The sequence below is a fragment of the Oryzias latipes genome, chromosome 14 (assembly GCF_053564925.1).
Source record: "Oryzias latipes strain Hd-rR chromosome 14, Olatipes_Hd-rR_3.1".
Lineage (NCBI taxonomy): Eukaryota > Metazoa > Chordata > Actinopteri > Beloniformes > Adrianichthyidae > Oryzias > Oryzias latipes.
The window spans coordinates 19,566,312-19,584,709 of NC_136250.1; the positions used below are offsets into that span (position 1 = coordinate 19,566,312).

The 18,398-nt window shown below is 35.9% G+C and overlaps 2 long non-coding RNA genes across 3 annotated transcripts; one reads left to right on the top strand and one right to left on the bottom strand.

Annotated features, from left to right (window-relative positions):
- Positions 1–2,424: 2,424 nt before the first annotated feature.
- On the bottom strand, positions 2,425–5,703 carry LOC144983646 (uncharacterized). The gene is made up of 5 exons (XR_013647404.1): positions 5,078–5,703; positions 4,497–4,553; positions 4,287–4,362; positions 3,394–3,489; positions 2,425–2,901 (listed from the first exon to the last, which is right to left on the bottom strand). It is a non-coding gene; the product is annotated as an uncharacterized LOC144983646 (long non-coding RNA).
- Positions 5,704–6,064: 361 nt separating this feature from the next.
- LOC144983647 (uncharacterized) lies at positions 6,065–9,634 on the top strand. Of its 2 annotated transcripts, none has more exons than XR_013647405.1 (4): positions 6,065–7,562; positions 7,697–7,772; positions 8,570–8,665; positions 9,158–9,634. It is a non-coding gene; the product is annotated as an uncharacterized LOC144983647 (long non-coding RNA). The 2 variants fall into 2 exon arrangements; XR_013647406.1 differs by having other exon boundaries at positions 6,065–6,980.
- The last annotated feature ends 8,764 nt before the right edge of the window (positions 9,635–18,398 follow it).

Here is an 18,398-nt window from a genome sequence, read left to right on the forward strand (position 1 = left end):
GAATTGGTGATAAATTATACTTCTTTTAATATTACACACTGGTTATTAACAACTACTTGCAAAATTACAGAAGCATTACATGTGTACGTATTGAAAAATGTAACAGAAAACATCTTTTAAAAAAGAGAAAGTGACTATTTGCAGGCAATTTTCAAAATAAGATGAAACCTTAACCCCTTTCCCTTCCCAGATGAAGGGGTTAACGTTAAGCTTACGAGTTAGGGTTAAACCAAATGATATGAGGGGCCGTATAAGACATTATTTATTCTGAACCATTCACATTCATACATTCTTGCTCTCACAGTCATATATACTCTCTTTCGCATACATATATTCTCTTACGCATCCATATATTCTCTCTCTCACATTCATACATTCTTGCTCTCACAGTCATATATACTCTCTTTCGCATACATATATTCTCACTTGCACATCCATATATTCTCTCTCTCGCATGCATATATATTACTTTACACATACATACATTCTCACTCTCATTGTCACTCTTAAAAAAGAATGTATGTATGTGAAAGACAAGTATATATGAACGTGTGAGGAAGAGTTTATATGTGTGTGTGAGAGAGGAGTATGCATGAAACGGAAGTGACTTTGGATGAAAAGGAAGGCACTTTGAATGAAAAGGAAGGCACTTTGCATGAAACGGAAGGCAGATGATTTCTCGTGCTCTGATTGGACGAGAGGCCGCCACCTCCCATTTTGAACAGACGCTAACACGAACCAATAAGAAGGCCATCGGAACCTTAAGAAATATTTTATCTTCACCTCAAGTGGTCACAAATCTGTCTGCATCTCTAGAGACACAAAGGAATGTCTCAAATACCAATAATGGTAATAGAAGTGCCACCGAAACAGAAAATCTGTATCCACCTTATTCCTAGCCCCCATGAGCCTTTGCGTGAATTATGGGCGACACTTCCTGTAGACGCTGGAACACGCATTTACATTAAAACAAATTCCTCTTGTTTTCGATCCATAACTACATATAAATGTGGGAAAACCAGCTGTCATTTCTTAAAAAAGGCAACGGTGAGGTGAAGATGAAATATTTGTTAAGGTTCCGATGGCTGCAGGACCCCCGTGGCTACTTCTTGCCGGTTCGTTTTTTTTTAAAATAAACTTTATTAACAATATCTTGCACATACAAAATACCAAACACAAAACTCCACTGTGTGCAAAATACAATCTTCACGTTCGCCATGAGAATGAACAAAAAAAAACATAATGATAACCATGTAAAACAGGTTATGCAAAAAGAAAACAAAAATAATAAGGCAAAGGAATCTGTTAAAGTTTCAGGAGAGACCATGTTTCAACTGTTCTGACAGCTTTTTTGTTAGTGGAAGATTTAATACTGTTCACATACAAAACCATTTCTTTCTGAAAAACATAAAACACGTTTTTTTTGTTGGCATATTTACACTTGTGTATAAAGTATTTAGCCATAATCATAAGTAAATTAACTACATATATTTTTTCTGCATTAAGTCTTTCTTGTGTAAAATATCCAAAAATAATATGCTCGTAAAATAATCTATAATCTTCACATAGATGAGTTCTTATAAAATGTATCACATCTTTCCAAAATAGTTGAGTGAAAGAGCAAAACCAAAAAAGATGAGGCACAGTTTCTGGTGAGGAATGACAGAATGAACAGTTTATGTCCAGATCTTTTTTAAACTTAGTAAAGAAATGTTTCACTGGATAAAATTTGTGAAGAATTTTGAAAGAAATTTCTCTGATTTTATTGGTGATGAAATACTTTTGTGGCAGGGTCCAAACCTTTTCCCACTGAATTCTACATCCAAAGCTGTTCCAGTATGAGATAACATACGGTTTTGTGGCAATCTCATTTTGAAACAGAGAACGGATACTTTGATTATTCCTGCTACCTGAAAAACATACCTTTCCACACCACAAGTCTGTTAATTTGGGATTTCTTGCTGGTTCATGTTAGCGTCTGCACTGTAATCCCTAGCGAGTTGACTGAACTTAAAAATTATTGTGTAACAGATTACGCAACAGTTAAGTTATATTATTAAAACTTTTAAGTTAACATTTATTAAAATTCATATTGTCAGTTGGCTTACATTTGTATTATTTCATATAAAAAATATTAAGATTCCTCAACTTATAAAAGAGAGATTATTTACTTAAAGTTTTTAATATTTTCCAACTAAAAAACGCTTTTACTAACTATATTTTTATATTACTCAACTCATAAAATATGTAAAATTCACTCAAATGCTTTATAAATTCTTTAACTCATTAAATGTGTAGCATTGAAAATATTTAAAATTCTTCAGCTTAAAATGTATTCTAAACAGAGATATTGATACTGCCCCACTACATTTTAAAGGCTAACATTGATAAAAACCAACAAACGTGAAGGCCACACAATAGTGATTGCATAATACACTTTTTTTAATTGCTCTTTAAAAAAAAGCACAAATATCAAGAGGATGAAGAAACAATAAGTGCAATAAAACTGCATTATAAGAGTGCCACACAACATATTGACAAAAAGAGTTGGTTTTGTATTGTACGGCAGAAAAAGCATATGATCACAACAAAACACATTAGTTACATAACACTTAAACCAACAAATAGTCCATTCTGGAAGACTCACTCAACGAAACATTCTTCAGCGTCAATAAATGTCCTTTCAGTGGTTTGCTGTCCTCAAGGCTCAAGACAGCATTCTGAATAAATATGAAGGCAAGTTCAAGTTTTTTGGGGTGCTGTAGGTCCAGAGCATAGATATCCCCGAAGAGTTAGAAGAGATTAGTCAGCCAGATGTGTGGGACCACTGACGGCAGCATCAGGAGCATCACCACGACAACTGAGAAGATACCCACAGCAGTGTCTGTGAGGTCTGGTATTCTGGAAAATACAAAACAAAAAACACAGATGAGTTCAGACCCTCAAAGATATTCATCACACTAATGTCCAAAACTGACATTCCTGCCATCTGTCAATGGGAATCTTTTCATGCTAACATTCTGTTAGCTTTTAATCAACTGGCTATGATGTTTTAAGGACCAACTCCAATTAAAATTGTGTTTTTAAAAAGTTCTTTAGCATTTTTCTGAAGGAGGACATTTATAAAATAATTTAAGACTAAAGCTTCATTTTTCTTTATTCAAATAATGATGGATCAGGAGCAGAAAAAGGTAAACGAAAATGTTCCCACTCCTTCCAATCAGGAGTCCCTGATGTTCGTCTCATCTTCCGTCTCAGTTTTAAAACCATTTAAAAATATCACTCAGTTTACAAACTACAAACAATTGCCCTATTTATTATGTCACTCAATAAAATCTCAATCAATATTAAAGGATTAGTGAAAACCATTGACAGGGAGTCGTTTGCACTTACTGTACAGGTCTTGAAGAAGTTGGAGGCATCTTCATGCAGATAAACAGGAAGTGCAAGGAGGACAAGTGCCCGTCTCATGTTCACGTCACGCTGGTCCTAAAAGAATAAAAATAAATATCCATTACCTTTGAAGCAAATGCAGAGCAAACACTTCCAATATTTATTTAAGGAACTTTAAGAAATAATAAAATGATACCTTTTCTAGATGTCTATTTCTAGTGAGAGTACAATACAGTGTTCATGGCATGATCCACTTCAGGTCAAAGACCCAAAGTCATTTTTAAGGCAAGTTACACCTTGGCTTCTTACAGCTGTTATCCGTTTTTGAATTATGCACATTAGAAATTCACCTGGAGGTCATAAATCCTAACCAAGCTGGCCAGTTCCTGTCTGTTTTGGTGGACTTAGTCTCAGAAAAGGGCAGCTTTAAGTTACACAAACATGTAAAAACTGCACAATTTCCTCTGACTGCATCTACTCTACATAAATCCATTTCAGATCTTGACAGATGAGTTTTCATGGTTTCAAATGATGGAATGGTGCTAATGCAACATCATTTTATTATTGTAATATACTGTCATAAAGACATGACAATATTCCAAAGTGTTTCCACATACATGGCAGTGGAAACACTTTGGAATATTTGCTATGTAGTACTGCAGTATTATATGTAGTACTGCATAGTGCCAAAGTAACAGAACACAACTTGCACCTCCATTCCATTGTGCCACCTTCAGCCTGCAATCTAAATATGTTTAGTTAAATTGTAAATAATTTCAACTCTATTTAGACCTTTGGCTAGTTAAAATGTGCATAAATGTTTCCATGCTGCCGTATAAATCTAATAATGGTAATAGTTCAGGATGAATATATTAAATAAGTATAAAACTCACCCACTGACACCTCTTTTCTGGTGAAATGGTGACTTTCTGGTGAACTTTCTGAAGTTCAGTTTCTGAAGTTCAGTATCTGAAAAAGTCCAAAAGAGATTTTTCAATGTTAAAAAATGTTTCAATTATATTCTGATCAAAAAACATTTATTGCACTACACAACCTATTGCATTTTTTGTTTTTTTAAAATAGCTGATCAGGAGACAAGTTACCTGGCTGGCCTTGGCGTCTACCTGAGGTGAAACACTGAACACTCTGTAGTTCGGTACCTGAACACAACACGAGCACGTTGATTAATTTATTTTTACAAAAACCTTTTTTATAACGGAGATCAGTGATTTATAAAAGCTTAAAGCTGCATTCAAAACCCAATGCTTCCATGTAGCAACCAGGCTTAAAACTGTTGGCGGTAGCTCCTCCCACACAACCGTTAGAGGCTTTGAGTGACATTTTTGGACAAATGTCCAGCAGCAAACTTTAGCCACAGACAGAGGCCTCCAACGCGAATTTCACACGCGGATCATGTTTAGTGTGATTGCAGCATAACAGATCATTTCTACCTCTGAAAAAAAAAAAAAACCTCATCACTGTCGTAACTTACGGGCAGAAATGCATTTTGGGTTTGGCTCGCCATACGTCTGCTAATACGACAAACTAATCATGTATGCATTGCCACATTAAGCTCTAAAACAATCGTAACACACATATGTTTAAACAACAGTAAACCACATTTACGGTAGTATAAGAGCATTCTTAAAGCATTCATTCAAAATAAACCATGAACGATACTTACCAAATTAAATCAGGGCTGAAGACAAGACGGCACCATCAGCGATGAGGCGGATGAAAAAAAAAAACCCGAGGTTGGGGCGTCTTGAAGCGGGACGAAATCGCAACGCTTTGCAGAAAAATAAAATGCTCGACTTTCAATTTCAAACGTCGCATACTCGCATTCGGCAAATCCAACATGGCCACCTGAGCTAACGTAGAGAAAACGAAAGACCCTCCCACCAGTACGTGATGACGTCATGACGCTACTTCAGGGATCTTAAAATTTTTGAGTGCTAGATACAAATAAGCTTTAAAATATTTAGCACTGTTAAGTTAAATTTGAAAAAATCTTGATAGAGCTTAATACTTTATAGTTGAATCAACTACAAAATGACATTTAAGTTGTGTAACCTTAATAGTTATGAGTCAGTACAAGTGATAGGGTTTAGAGTGTGTTCAAAATGGGAGGTGGCGGCCTCTCGTCCAATCAGAGCACGAGAAATCATCTGCCTTCCGTTTCATTCAAAGTGCCTTCCTTTTCATTCAAAGTGCCTTCCTTTTCATCCAAAGTCACTTCCGTTTCATGCATACTCCTCTCTCACACACACATATAAACTCTTCCTCACACGTTCATATATACTTGTCTTTCACATACATACATTCTTTTTTAAGAGTGAATATGAGAGTGAGAATGTATGTATGTGTAAAGTAATATATATGCATGCGAGAGAGAGAATATATGAATGTGCAAGTGAGAATATATGTATGCGAAAGAGAGTATATATGACTGTGAGAGCAAGAATGTATGAATGTGAGAGAGAGAATATATGGATGCGTAAGAGAATATATGTATGCGAAAGAGAGTATATATGACTGTGAGAGCAAGAATGTATGAATGTGAATGGTTCAGAATAAATAATGTCTTATACGGCCCCTCATAAAATGATTCCTGACTGCAGATGTTTCTGCAGCTCACCGCTCCTCCAGGAGAGCACATTTCACACACCTATGAGGGGCCGTATAAGACATTATTTATTCTGAACCATTCACATTCATACATTCTTGCTCTCACAGTCATATATACTCTCTTTCGCATACATATATTCTCTTACGCATCCATATATTCTCTCTCTCACATTCATACATTCTTGCTCTCACAGTCATATATACTCTCTTTCGCATACATATATTCTCACTTGCACATTCATATATTCTCTCTCTCGCATGCATATATATTACTTTACACATACATACATTCTCACTCTCATTGTCACTCTTAAAAAAGAATGTATGTATGTGAAAGACAAGTATATATGAACGTGTGAGGAAGAGTTTATATGTGTGTGTGAGAGAGGAGTATGCATGAAACGGAAGTGACTTTGGATGAAAAGGAAGGCACTTTGAATGAAAAGGAAGGCACTTTGAATGAAACGGAAGGCAGATGATTTCTCGTGCTCTGATTGGACGAGAGGCCGCCACCTCCCATTTTGAACACACTCTAAACCCTATCACTTGTACTGACTCATAACTATTAAGGTTACACAACTTAAATGTCATTTTGTAGTTGATTCAACTATAAAGTATTAAGCTCTATCAAGATTTTTTCAAATTTAACTTAACAGTGCTAAATATTTTAAAGCTTATTTGTATCTAGCACTCAAAAATTTTAAGATCCCTGAAGTAGCGTCATGACGTCATCACGTACTGGTGGGAGGGTCTTTCGTTTTCTCTACGTTAGCTCAGGTGGCCATGTTGGATTTGCCGAATGCGAGTATGCGACGTTTGAAATTGAAAGTCGAGCATTTTATTTTTCTGCAAAGCGTTGCGATTTCGTCCCGCTTCAAGACGCCCCAACCTCGGGTTTTTTTTTTTCATCCGCCTCATCGCTGATGGTGCCGTCTTGTCTTCAGCCCTGATTTAATTTGGTAAGTATCGTTCATGGTTTATTTTGAATGAATGCTTTAAGAATGCTCTTATACTACCGTAAATGTGGTTTACTGTTGTTTAAACATATGTGTGTTACGATTGTTTTAGAGCTTAATGTGGCAATGCATACATGATTAGTTTGTCGTATTAGCAGACGTATGGCGAGCCAAACCCAAAATGCATTTCTGCCCGTAAGTTACGACAGTGATGAGGTTTTTTTTTTTTTTTCAGAGGTAGAAATGATCTGTTATGCTGCAATCACACTAAACATGATCCGCGTGTGAAATTCGCGTTGGAGGCCTCTGTCTGTGGCTAAAGTTTGCTGCTGGACATTTGTCCAAAAATGTCACTCAAAGCCTCTAACGGTTGTGTGGGAGGAGCTACCGCCAACAGTTTTAAGCCTGGTTGCTACATGGAAGCATTGGGTTTTGAATGCAGCTTTAAGCTTTTATAAATCACTGATCTCCGTTATAAAAAAGGTTTTTGTAAAAATAAATTAATCAACGTGCTCGTGTTGTGTTCAGGTAACGAACTACAGAGTGTTCAGTGTTTCACCTCAGGTAGACGCCAAGGCCAGCCAGGTAACTTGTCTCCTGATCAGCTATTTTAAAAAAACAAAAAATGCAATAGGTTGTGTAGTGCAATAAATGTTTTTTGATCAGAATATAATTGAAACATTTTTTAACATTAAAAAATCTCTTTTGGACTTTTTCAGATACTGAACTTCAGAAACTGAACTTCAGAAAGTTCACCAGAAAGTCACCATTTCACCAGAAAAGAGGTGTCAGTGGGTGAGTTTTATACTTATTTAATGCATTCATCCTGAACTATTACCATTATTAGATTTATACGGCAGCATGGAAACATTTATGCACATTTTAACTAGCCAAAGGTCTAAATAGAGCTGAAATTATTTACATTTGAACTAAACATATTTAGATTGCAGGCTGAAGGTGGCACAATGGAATGGAGGTGCAAGTTGTGTTCTGTTACTTTGGCACTATGCAGTACTACATATAATACTGCAGTACTACATAGCAAATATTCCAAAGTGTTTCCACTGCCATGTATGTGGAAACACTTTGGAATATTGTCATGTCTTTATGACAGTATATTACAATAATAAAATGATGTTGCATTAGCACCATTCCATCATTTGAAACCATGAAAACTCATCTGTCAAGATCTGAAATGGATTTATGTAGAGTAGATGCAGTCAGAGGAAATTGTGCAGTTTTTACATGTTTGTGTAACTTAAAGCTGCCCTTTTCTGAGACTAAGTCCACCAAAACAGACAGGAACTGGCCAGCTTGGTTAGGATTTATGACCTCCAGGTGAATTTCTAATGTGCATAATTCAAAAACGGATAACAGCTGTAAGAAGCCAAGGTGTAACTTGCCTTAAAAATGACTTTGGGTCTTTGACCTGAAGTGGATCATGCCATGAACACTGTATTGTACTCTCACTAGAAATAGACATCTAGAAAAGGTATCATTTTATTATTTCTTAAAGTTCCTTAAATAAATATTGGAAGTGTTTGCTCTGCATTTGCTTCAAAGGTAATGGATATTTATTTTTATTCTTTTAGGACCAGCGTGACGTGAACATGAGACGGGCACTTGTCCTCCTTGCACTTCCTGTTTATCTGCATGAAGATGCCTCCAACTTCTTCAAGACCTGTACAGTAAGTGCAAACGACTCCCTGTCAATGGTTTTCACTAATCCTTTAATATTGATTGAGATTTTATTGAGTGACATAATAAATAGGGCAATTGTTTGTAGTTTGTAAACTGAGTGATATTTTTAAATGGTTTTAAAAATGAGATGGAAGATGAGACGAACATCAGGGACTCCTGATTGGAAGGAGTGGGAACATTTTCGTTTACCTTTTTCTGCTCCTGATCCATCATTATTTGAATAAAGAAAAATGAAGCTTTAGTCTTAAATTATTTTATAAATGTCCTCCTTCAGAAAAATGCTAAAGAACTTTTTAAAAACACAATTTTAATTGGAGTTGGTCCTTAAAACATCATAGCCAGTTGATTAAAAGCTAACAGAATGTTAGCATGAAAAGATTCCCATTGACAGATGGCAGGAATGTCAGTTTTGGACATTAGTGTGATGAATATCTTTGAGGGTCTGAACTCATCTGTGTTTTTTGTTTTGTATTTTCCAGAATACCAGACCTCACAGACACTGCTGTGGGTATCTTCTCAGTTGTCGTGGTGATGCTCCTGATGCTGCCGTCAGTGGTCCCACACATCTGGCTGACTAATCTCTTCTAACTCTTCGGGGATATCTATGCTCTGGACCTACAGCACCCCAAAAAACTTGAACTTGCCTTCATATTTATTCAGAATGCTGTCTTGAGCCTTGAGGACAGCAAACCACTGAAAGGACATTTATTGACGCTGAAGAATGTTTCGTTGAGTGAGTCTTCCAGAATGGACTATTTGTTGGTTTAAGTGTTATGTAACTAATGTGTTTTGTTGTGATCATATGCTTTTTCTGCCGTACAATACAAAACCAACTCTTTTTGTCAATATGTTGTGTGGCACTCTTATAATGCAGTTTTATTGCACTTATTGTTTCTTCATCCTCTTGATATTTGTGCTTTTTTTTAAAGAGCAATTAAAAAAAGTGTATTATGCAATCACTATTGTGTGGCCTTCACGTTTGTTGGTTTTTATCAATGTTAGCCTTTAAAATGTAGTGGGGCAGTATCAATATCTCTGTTTAGAATACATTTTAAGCTGAAGAATTTTAAATATTTTCAATGCTACACATTTAATGAGTTAAAGAATTTATAAAGCATTTGAGTGAATTTTACATATTTTATGAGTTGAGTAATATAAAAATATAGTTAGTTAAAGCGTTTTTTAGTTGGAAAATATTAAAAACTTTAAGTAAATAATCTCTCTTTTATAAGTTGAGGAATCTTAATATTTTTTATATGAAATAATACAAATGTAAGCCAACTGACAATATGAATTTTAATAAATGTTAACTTAAAAGTTTTAATAATATAACTTAACTGTTGCGTAATCTGTTACACAATAATTTTTAAGTTCAGTCAACTCGCTAGGGATTACAGTGCAGACGCTAACATGAACCAGCAAGAAATCCCAAATTAACAGACTTGTGGTGTGGAAAGGTATGTTTTTCAGGTAGCAGGAATAATCAAAGTATCCGTTCTCTGTTTCAAAATGAGATTGCCACAAAACCGTATGTTATCTCATACTGGAACAGCTTTGGATGTAGAATTCAGTGGGAAAAGGTTTGGACCCTGCCACAAAAGTATTTCATCACCAATAAAATCAGAGAAATTTCTTTCAAAATTCTTCACAAATTTTATCCAGTGAAACATTTCTTTACTAAGTTTAAAAAAGATCTGGACATAAACTGTTCATTCTGTCATTCCTCACCAGAAACTGTGCCTCATCTTTTTTGGTTTTGCTCTTTCACTCAACTATTTTGGAAAGATGTGATACATTTTATAAGAACTCATCTATGTGAAGATTATAGATTATTTTACGAGCATATTATTTTTGGATATTTTACACAAGAAAGACTTAATGCAGAAAAAATATATGTAGTTAATTTACTTATAATTATGGCTAAATACTTTATACACAAGTGTAAATATGCCAACAAAAAAAACGTGTTTTATGTTTTTCAGAAAGAAATGGTTTTGTATGTGAACAGTATTAAATCTTCCACTAACAAAAAAGCTGTCAGAACAGTTGAAACATGGTCTCTCCTGAAACTTTAACAGATTCCTTTGCCTTATTATTTTTGTTTTCTTTTTGCATAACCTGTTTTACATGGTTATCATTATGTTTTTTTTGTTCATTCTCATGGCGAACGTGAAGATTGTATTTTGCACACAGTGGAGTTTTGTGTTTGGTATTTTGTATGTGCAAGATATTGTTAATAAAGTTTATTTAAAAAAAAAAACGAACCGGCAAGAAGTAGCCACGGGGGTCCTGCAGCCATCGGAACCTTAACAAATATTTCATCTCCACCTCACCGTTGCCTTTTTTAAGAAATGACAGCTGGTTTTCCCACATTTATATGTAGTTATGGATCGAAAACAAGAGGAATTTGTTTTAATGTAAATGCGTGTTCCAGCGTCCACAGGAAGTGTCGCCCATAATTCACGCAAAGGCTCATGGGGGCTAGGAATAAGGTGGATACGGATTTTCTGTTTCGGTGGCACTTCTATTACCATTATTGGTATTTGAGACATTCCTTTGTGTCTCTAGAGATGCAGACAGATTTGTGACCACTTGAGGTGAAGATAAAATATTTCTTAAAGTTCCGATGGCCTTCTTATTGGTTCGTGTTAGCGTCTGTTCAAAATGGGAGGTGGCGGCCTCTCGTCCAATCAGAGCACGAGAAATCATCTGCCTTCCGTTTCATTCAAAGTGCCTTCCTTTTCATTCAAAGTGCCTTCCTTTTCATGCAAAGTAACTTCCGTTTCATGCATACTCCTCTCTCACACACACATATAAACTCTTCCTCACATGTTCATATATACTTGTCTTTCACATACATACATTCTTGTTTAAGAGTGACAATGAGAGTGAGAATGTATGTATGTGTAAAGTAATATATATGCATGCGAGAGAGAGAATATATGGATGTGCAAGTGAGAATATATGTATGCGAAAGAGAGTATATATGACTGTGAGAGCAAGAATGTATGAATGTGAGAGAGAGAATATATGGATGCGTAAGAGAATATATGTATGCGAAAGAGAGTAGATATGACTGTGAGAGCAAGAATGTATGAATGTGAGAGAGAGAATATATGGATGCGTAAGAGAATATATGTATGCGAAAGAGAGTATATATGACTGTGAGAGCAAGAATGTATGAATGTGAATGGTTCAGAATAAATAATGTCTTATACGGCCCCTCATATGCAGGCAACACACAGATGCGCACCTTGGCTGCACATTTTACGTGTGGCCAACATAAATTTCCATCACTTTTTTGTGCTGGTTGCACCATATGTGAAAGTTAGTATTTGATGATTATTATACCCCAAATACTATTTTGAATGAATACTGTTTGTATGACAGTTGTTATTTCCAAACACAAATGCCTTTTCCTTTTTTCAGTATAGATGTCTTTCTTTGGGGCTTTTTTTTAAAGGCTGATGTTATTCATACATATTTATGTGAGTTCAAGCACAAAAACTGATGGAAATTCACATTAGCCACACGTAATTCGTGCAACCAAGATGCACATTTCTACATGCCAGCATTTATTTTAAGTGCGTCCAAGGCTGGATTTTGTTGATGGTCGCATGCTTTTGAAGTTAAAGTTAAAGTTAATATTAGCTATTACACACCCTAAGTGTGTGAAATGTATTCTTATAGTTGACCCATCTCCTGGGGGAGAGGTGAGTTGCAGAAACAGCTGTGCTTGGAAACCACGTGGTGAATTAATCTGACCCTTATTTTTACCGTAACCCAAAACCCTCTTCTGGGTTCATGCAGCCACGAAAAACTTTCAGCACTGGTCACACGTATTTAGAAATTTATGTGGAAATAGTCACTTTCTGTGTATTCTATGCTGCCTTCTGCTTACCTTTCTTTTATGTTGGAAGTGACTCTCATCAATCACAACAAATTCATGTCGTCCACCAATGATTTGTCCCTTGTGTCGCCTCATTCTTTTAACAGCAGTAATGCAGACCTGGCGTAGTTTTTTTGCCATTTTTGTTAGAGTGGTATAACTTGCCACAGTGAATCAGCTTTCACTGATTCCCTGACACAACCCTGTATTTTTATCCAGGTTGGGGACTGTCACAGCAAGACCCAGACTTGGGCCCCTTTGTGTCTAAAATGTAGCAGGAGTACAAAAAGTCTTGCCCAAGCTCCCACATTGGTTGAAGGTTATTGTGCCCCTTGGGAATCGAACCCTGATTTCTACACGCAGCAATATTAGTCATCCAGCTGCAGATAAAACAAGAAAAAGAAACAAACTGAAACTGAAAGAAACACACGAAAGTGCAAAACCTTTCACTTTCAAATAAAGGGCAGCCCTGCTGGAGTTCAACATGCACTGGGAACAGATCCGACTTACTGCCGGCTATGGGAACCAAGCTCCTAGTCCCCAGACCCCAACCGCACCGCGACTATCAGAGCACCCTACCCAGGGCACCACGGGGAACATGGTAAAACGCCTTCTCCAAATTCACAAAACATGTGGACAGCATTAGCGAACTCCCATGAACCTTTAAGCATCCCAAAGAAAGTCTAGAGCTGGTCCACTGCTGCACAACCAGGATGGAAACCGCACTGTTGTTCTTGTATCTGAGGTTCGACTATCAGACAAACTTTCCAAGGGAGGCTGAAGAGGGTGACTTCCTGGTAGTTGAAACACACCCTCTGCCCCCTCTTTCAAAAAGGGGAACCATCCCCCTGTCTGCCAGTCCAGTGGTAGAGGAATTGCACTTTTAAAAGGTCAAATAACATTTTTGTACATAAAGATAATTTCTCTGTCAGTTCGGAACAGTGGTAATTGACCTTGTGATTTAATCCCAAATGTTTTATAAACTAATTTAAATTCAAGAGTAAAAGAAATAATTATTATTTCTTTCTTTCTCTTTTTCTTTCACTTTATTTTTCCTAACTGGTAGAAAAGATACAGCAGAAGACATTTAATCTTTTTTTCAAAATTACAAAAAGATTTCTGTATTTATTTATTGTTTGTAGTAAAATGGAGTGCATAAAGGTCAAGCTGGATGTGTGCAATTCTTGAGTATTGAGCCATTGTTTGATGACAAAATGCCACTCCATAATGTGAAAAATAAACATTTGAAGGTGCCATTAATGTAGAAAGAGGTACATGCTGAAAGTTTGCAAAGACAAACGTTAAATTGAAAAGAATGTATTTTTTCCAGAGGGTCCAACAATGTTACACATTTTCCTTCAGAATGTACAACACTATGGCTTTATTCACAAAGACTACATGCAACGCTGTGATGAGTGGCACACTACAAGATTCTTCCTGACATTCTACAATACTGTTGAATTTTTCTATTTTCATCCTCTGTTTCTTAAATTATTTTGGCTAGCAATTCAGATTCATTTTAACAACAGACAAGACGTAATCACGGCAGGCAAGAGTTAGCTTTAATCAAGAACAGGTGAGTGTACAAAACAGTTCTCGGATGACTTTAAACATTTACCGAAAAAGGTCTAAAAAGGAGATGGAAAAAAAAACAAAAAAAACACTGTTAGTGTTTTTCCACCACCATGAATGCTAATATGAGCGTATAATGCTATAACAGACCAATAATATTATGAATATTTATCATAAATCCTCCATTTTTTTTTATTTTGCATTTATTACATTTAACATTACTAATTGGGAATTATAAACATTTAACATACTAACTTGCTTCTGTTGAAGGTGAGATAATCTACTGACTTCTTCCTGAACAAGGCTATAAAACATTCCCAATTATTTAGATTTGGAATTCAGAAGAGTATTATTAAATACTGATTTACTTGTCATATTTCCATTTTTAAAGAAGTTTGTTTTTTTATTTAAAAAAAGCAGTTTTAGCATAAGTTATTGCAGTTAAAAAAAATGGAAATTGTCTTAAAAAACATGAATCATTTTAAAAGAGAAAAGCTGTTTTTGAAGCTGAAATACAAAAAATTGCTTGTACAAATGAATACTGTTCATGGATTTGACAAACCAATATGACATTTTCTGACTGAATATGAATTTAATAACATATTTTTAAACCCTGTCTTAATTAAGAGTATTCAGAGCCACACACACAGACAACCACTGATGCTTATTTTTTAAAGTCCCACTCCAATCATTTTTTTGATTTGTTTCAATATTCGCAGTTTCATGTATTGGCAAATTTTTATTTTTTTTTCAATCACGTGACTCCCCCGGTTGATCGCAAATGCTCAGAAAACTCAAAGACACTTGTATGAGACCTTTGTATTCAAAGGAGGTGCTTTTGGAATCTCTGAGGAGGTGAGTGGAGATGAAGAGCATGCCGGCCCATGGGCTTCCTTGCCAGCTGCAAGGAAGCAGCTTTTTCCACCGGTTCCTGAATTGCTATAACGTAAAAACTAGATCATTTACTGTGAGTACAACACCACTGTGACAAAAAATGATCCGAAAATGCACTAAGCTGAATGTGTTCTGGTGAGTTCTCGTTTTGCTAACTCATGGGCACCAAAAGCGACTGCACCAGAAACCAGAAATCAAAAGTCAATTTATTATGTATTGGGTAAATTGACTAAAACCTAAGAACATAAATGGAGCACGGATAATGAACCGACTAAAAAAGATTACAGTAGACAAGATAATGGAAATAAATTGGGGATGTTATTTGGCATAATGACTATTGTGCAAATGACCATGGATAGAAATAAAATGCATTTTCTTTTTAATAGATTTTGAAAAAATGTTGATGATAAAACTGAAAATGGATCAATGGCGATCAGCTTGTGAAACTTCTTCATAAACAAGTTGTTTGCAAAAAATTGTAAATGGCATATACTTGTATAGCTTTTCTACCATCCTCAAAAACCCAAAGTGCTTTACATTCACAGTCTCATTCACACACTGATGGCGGCTCTGATGCCAAACAATGCTGCTTATGCACACCTAATTGTGTATATAATCCTTTTCCTGTGAAACCCCACTCATCTTGAGGGTTAAGTAAAGTCTTACACTTATTAGATGCTTGTGGGTTCCATTCAACCTGCTGATACTTCTGCCTGTAGAGATGCTCACATTTGCTGATGATCAATTAATCAAGAACCCTTGATCAGGAGAAACTCAGTTGTTTTGCCTCTTAATCACTATGGAAAGTGAAACAGCTGGGTTTAAAGATTCTTCATTTTTGTCTGTTTATTGGTTTGTTTATTTTTAAGCATTGATGTAGATTTTGATATTCATATGATTCTATGTTTGTCTGACGTTAGGACATGTAAATAGCATCCATTTTTTACTTGTTAGGATCTAAAGCCAGGCGCCTTATATTGAAGCTTTCCTGTTGTTCAATATTCACTATGCTGAAATGTCAATGAGTAAGGTGCTGACTCCTTACAACGTCCTGAGCTGCTGATCTATCCATAGATAGATTGCATGCTCCCTAATTTGAGACTTGTGGCTTTTTTGCAGGTGTATGCTTTTTCAGAGGAGACAGAGTGACTAGTGACAAGACTGGAGTGTGACCTTTCAACAATTTCACCAGTTTTCAGCAGCATTCGGCACTGTCCTTTTATGTTTTCTCTGTGAAAATTGTCATGGCCCCTCAGAGGAATAGCATTTAAAGGAAAATATTCCAAATTTGCTTTAATTATTTCTTAGAAACCAACTACCAGTGTTTAGAAATGTGAACTAATAATAAAGAAACAAAGTTAAAGTCCCACTCTAATGAAAATGACTTTTTTTGTGTTTTTAACAGGTTAGGTTCTATGGACAGTGTTTAAGTCCTAATGTATAGTACCCCAATCTGATATTTCATGTCCGATTCCCCCTAGATATGAATAAATACACACCAATTTTTTATTTTTATTTTAAGAAGTTAAAAACTTTTATGTTCTCACGGGCCACATAAAATGACATGGGGGGCCACATTTGGCCCCCGGGCCTTGAGTCTGACACATGTGCCATAAAGGAAATTAGGCTTAAAATTACATTTATGAGTATTTCTTTGGTCAAACTGTCATGAATCAGGAGCAAACAAAAAAAATGCTGTTGGAGAAAGCTTGTGGTTGTGACGTAAAACCTTAATGGGCCACAAGCTCATCCTCCACTCCATTCGGATGCATTTTTAAACAAATAAATCCATGTGTGTTTTTGTTTTCCTCGTCCAAGCTGGCATCTGGTTCAAAACTGTTCTATTATTGCTTGCCATTTTAGTTACACTGGTAATGTTATGTTTGGTTTGTGAGGGACTGTAAGCTAGCAGGACAGAGTTTAAATAAGGGGATGATGGGAAATGAGGGGAGGTCATATAAAAAGAAAAAATATCTCACGTTTTTTTTTATTGGCTGCATAATCATAATTCTTTTACAATATATAAAAAGATGATCAGAGTTGAACTTTGAGTAACAATTGCAAAATTTTCAAGTATATGTAAAAAAAAAAAATCACTAAAGAAAGTTAAAGGTGATCATTGCCAAATGAATGGAATTGTTGAAAACAATGATGAAAGTGGTTATAGAAACAGATTTCTCTTATTGTTTTGATGTCAGTTTCAGACTTCTGGTGCATCTTTTCATGGCCTTGCTTAGCTTTGTAATTACTTTCTTTTTTTTTTTTTCTCATCAAGTTTGAAAAAACACTAAACACTGAATGCACAAGGCTGAATCACTGAATGTTTCCTCAAAACTCAGAGGTTGAAGAACATGACTTTTTTTTCAAGACTGATAATGTTTACGTTAATTGGGAACTTTAGACAACTTACCTTTTATAAAAGTTACAAACAACACAACCAACATCCTCTGTGCTATTGTTTTTCATGTTTTTCCAAAGAGTTTTATTACACTTGAACATGAAAACTGAAAACAGAAATGCGCCTAAAGGCATTGTGTTTTTGTCACAGATATACTTACTATCCAAGGTGTTTGCATGCAGTTCAACATCAATGCCTAATAACAGGGCGGCCGTGGTGCATAGGTAGGGCGGTCGATTCCCGCCTTGCACGCCCATGTGTCGAAGTGACCTTGGGCAAGACAATGAACCCCACCTTGCCTCTGGTGGGAGGTTGGCGCCAGTGTTCGGCAGCGGAGCCGCCATCAGTGTGTGAATGTGTGTGCATAGGTGAACGGGTTTGTGACTGCAAAGCGCTTTTGGCCTTCGAAGAAGGTCGAAAAGCGCTATATAAGTATACCCCATTTACCATAACAGAGCAGTATGTGCAGCGCTAGAGGCTTACTCAAAAAAAATCATTTGTTGGGGAAGATAAGAAATTTATGGAAAGTATTTCCATCTAAATCAAATGGGTTTATATATAAATAAATATTTGTGTTGGGAGATCTGGACGCAATTACGTTGGTGCAACATCATTTTTTTATGTTTTAGTAACATGGTGATCAAGGTGCAGTTTAACTAGATTTGTATAAGTAATGGGAACAAAGCTAGATATGATCTGACATCATCTTGTTAAGCCATCTCAACTTGAAATACAATGGTAGATGTTACCTAATTTCATGGTGTAGTATTTCTCTAACTTTAAACTTAAGAAATTCATTCTAATCCAAATCCAAGTTGATTAGATTAGTTATAATGAACTCTGGTTTTATATGGTGTTTAGGAGAAAACACAAACTAGGCTGTAATAACACCAAGTCAACTTGAATGTGAATAAAAATTGACATTGTGTTGTGATCACGATGCTGGGAGTGGGCGGGGCGATAGGTC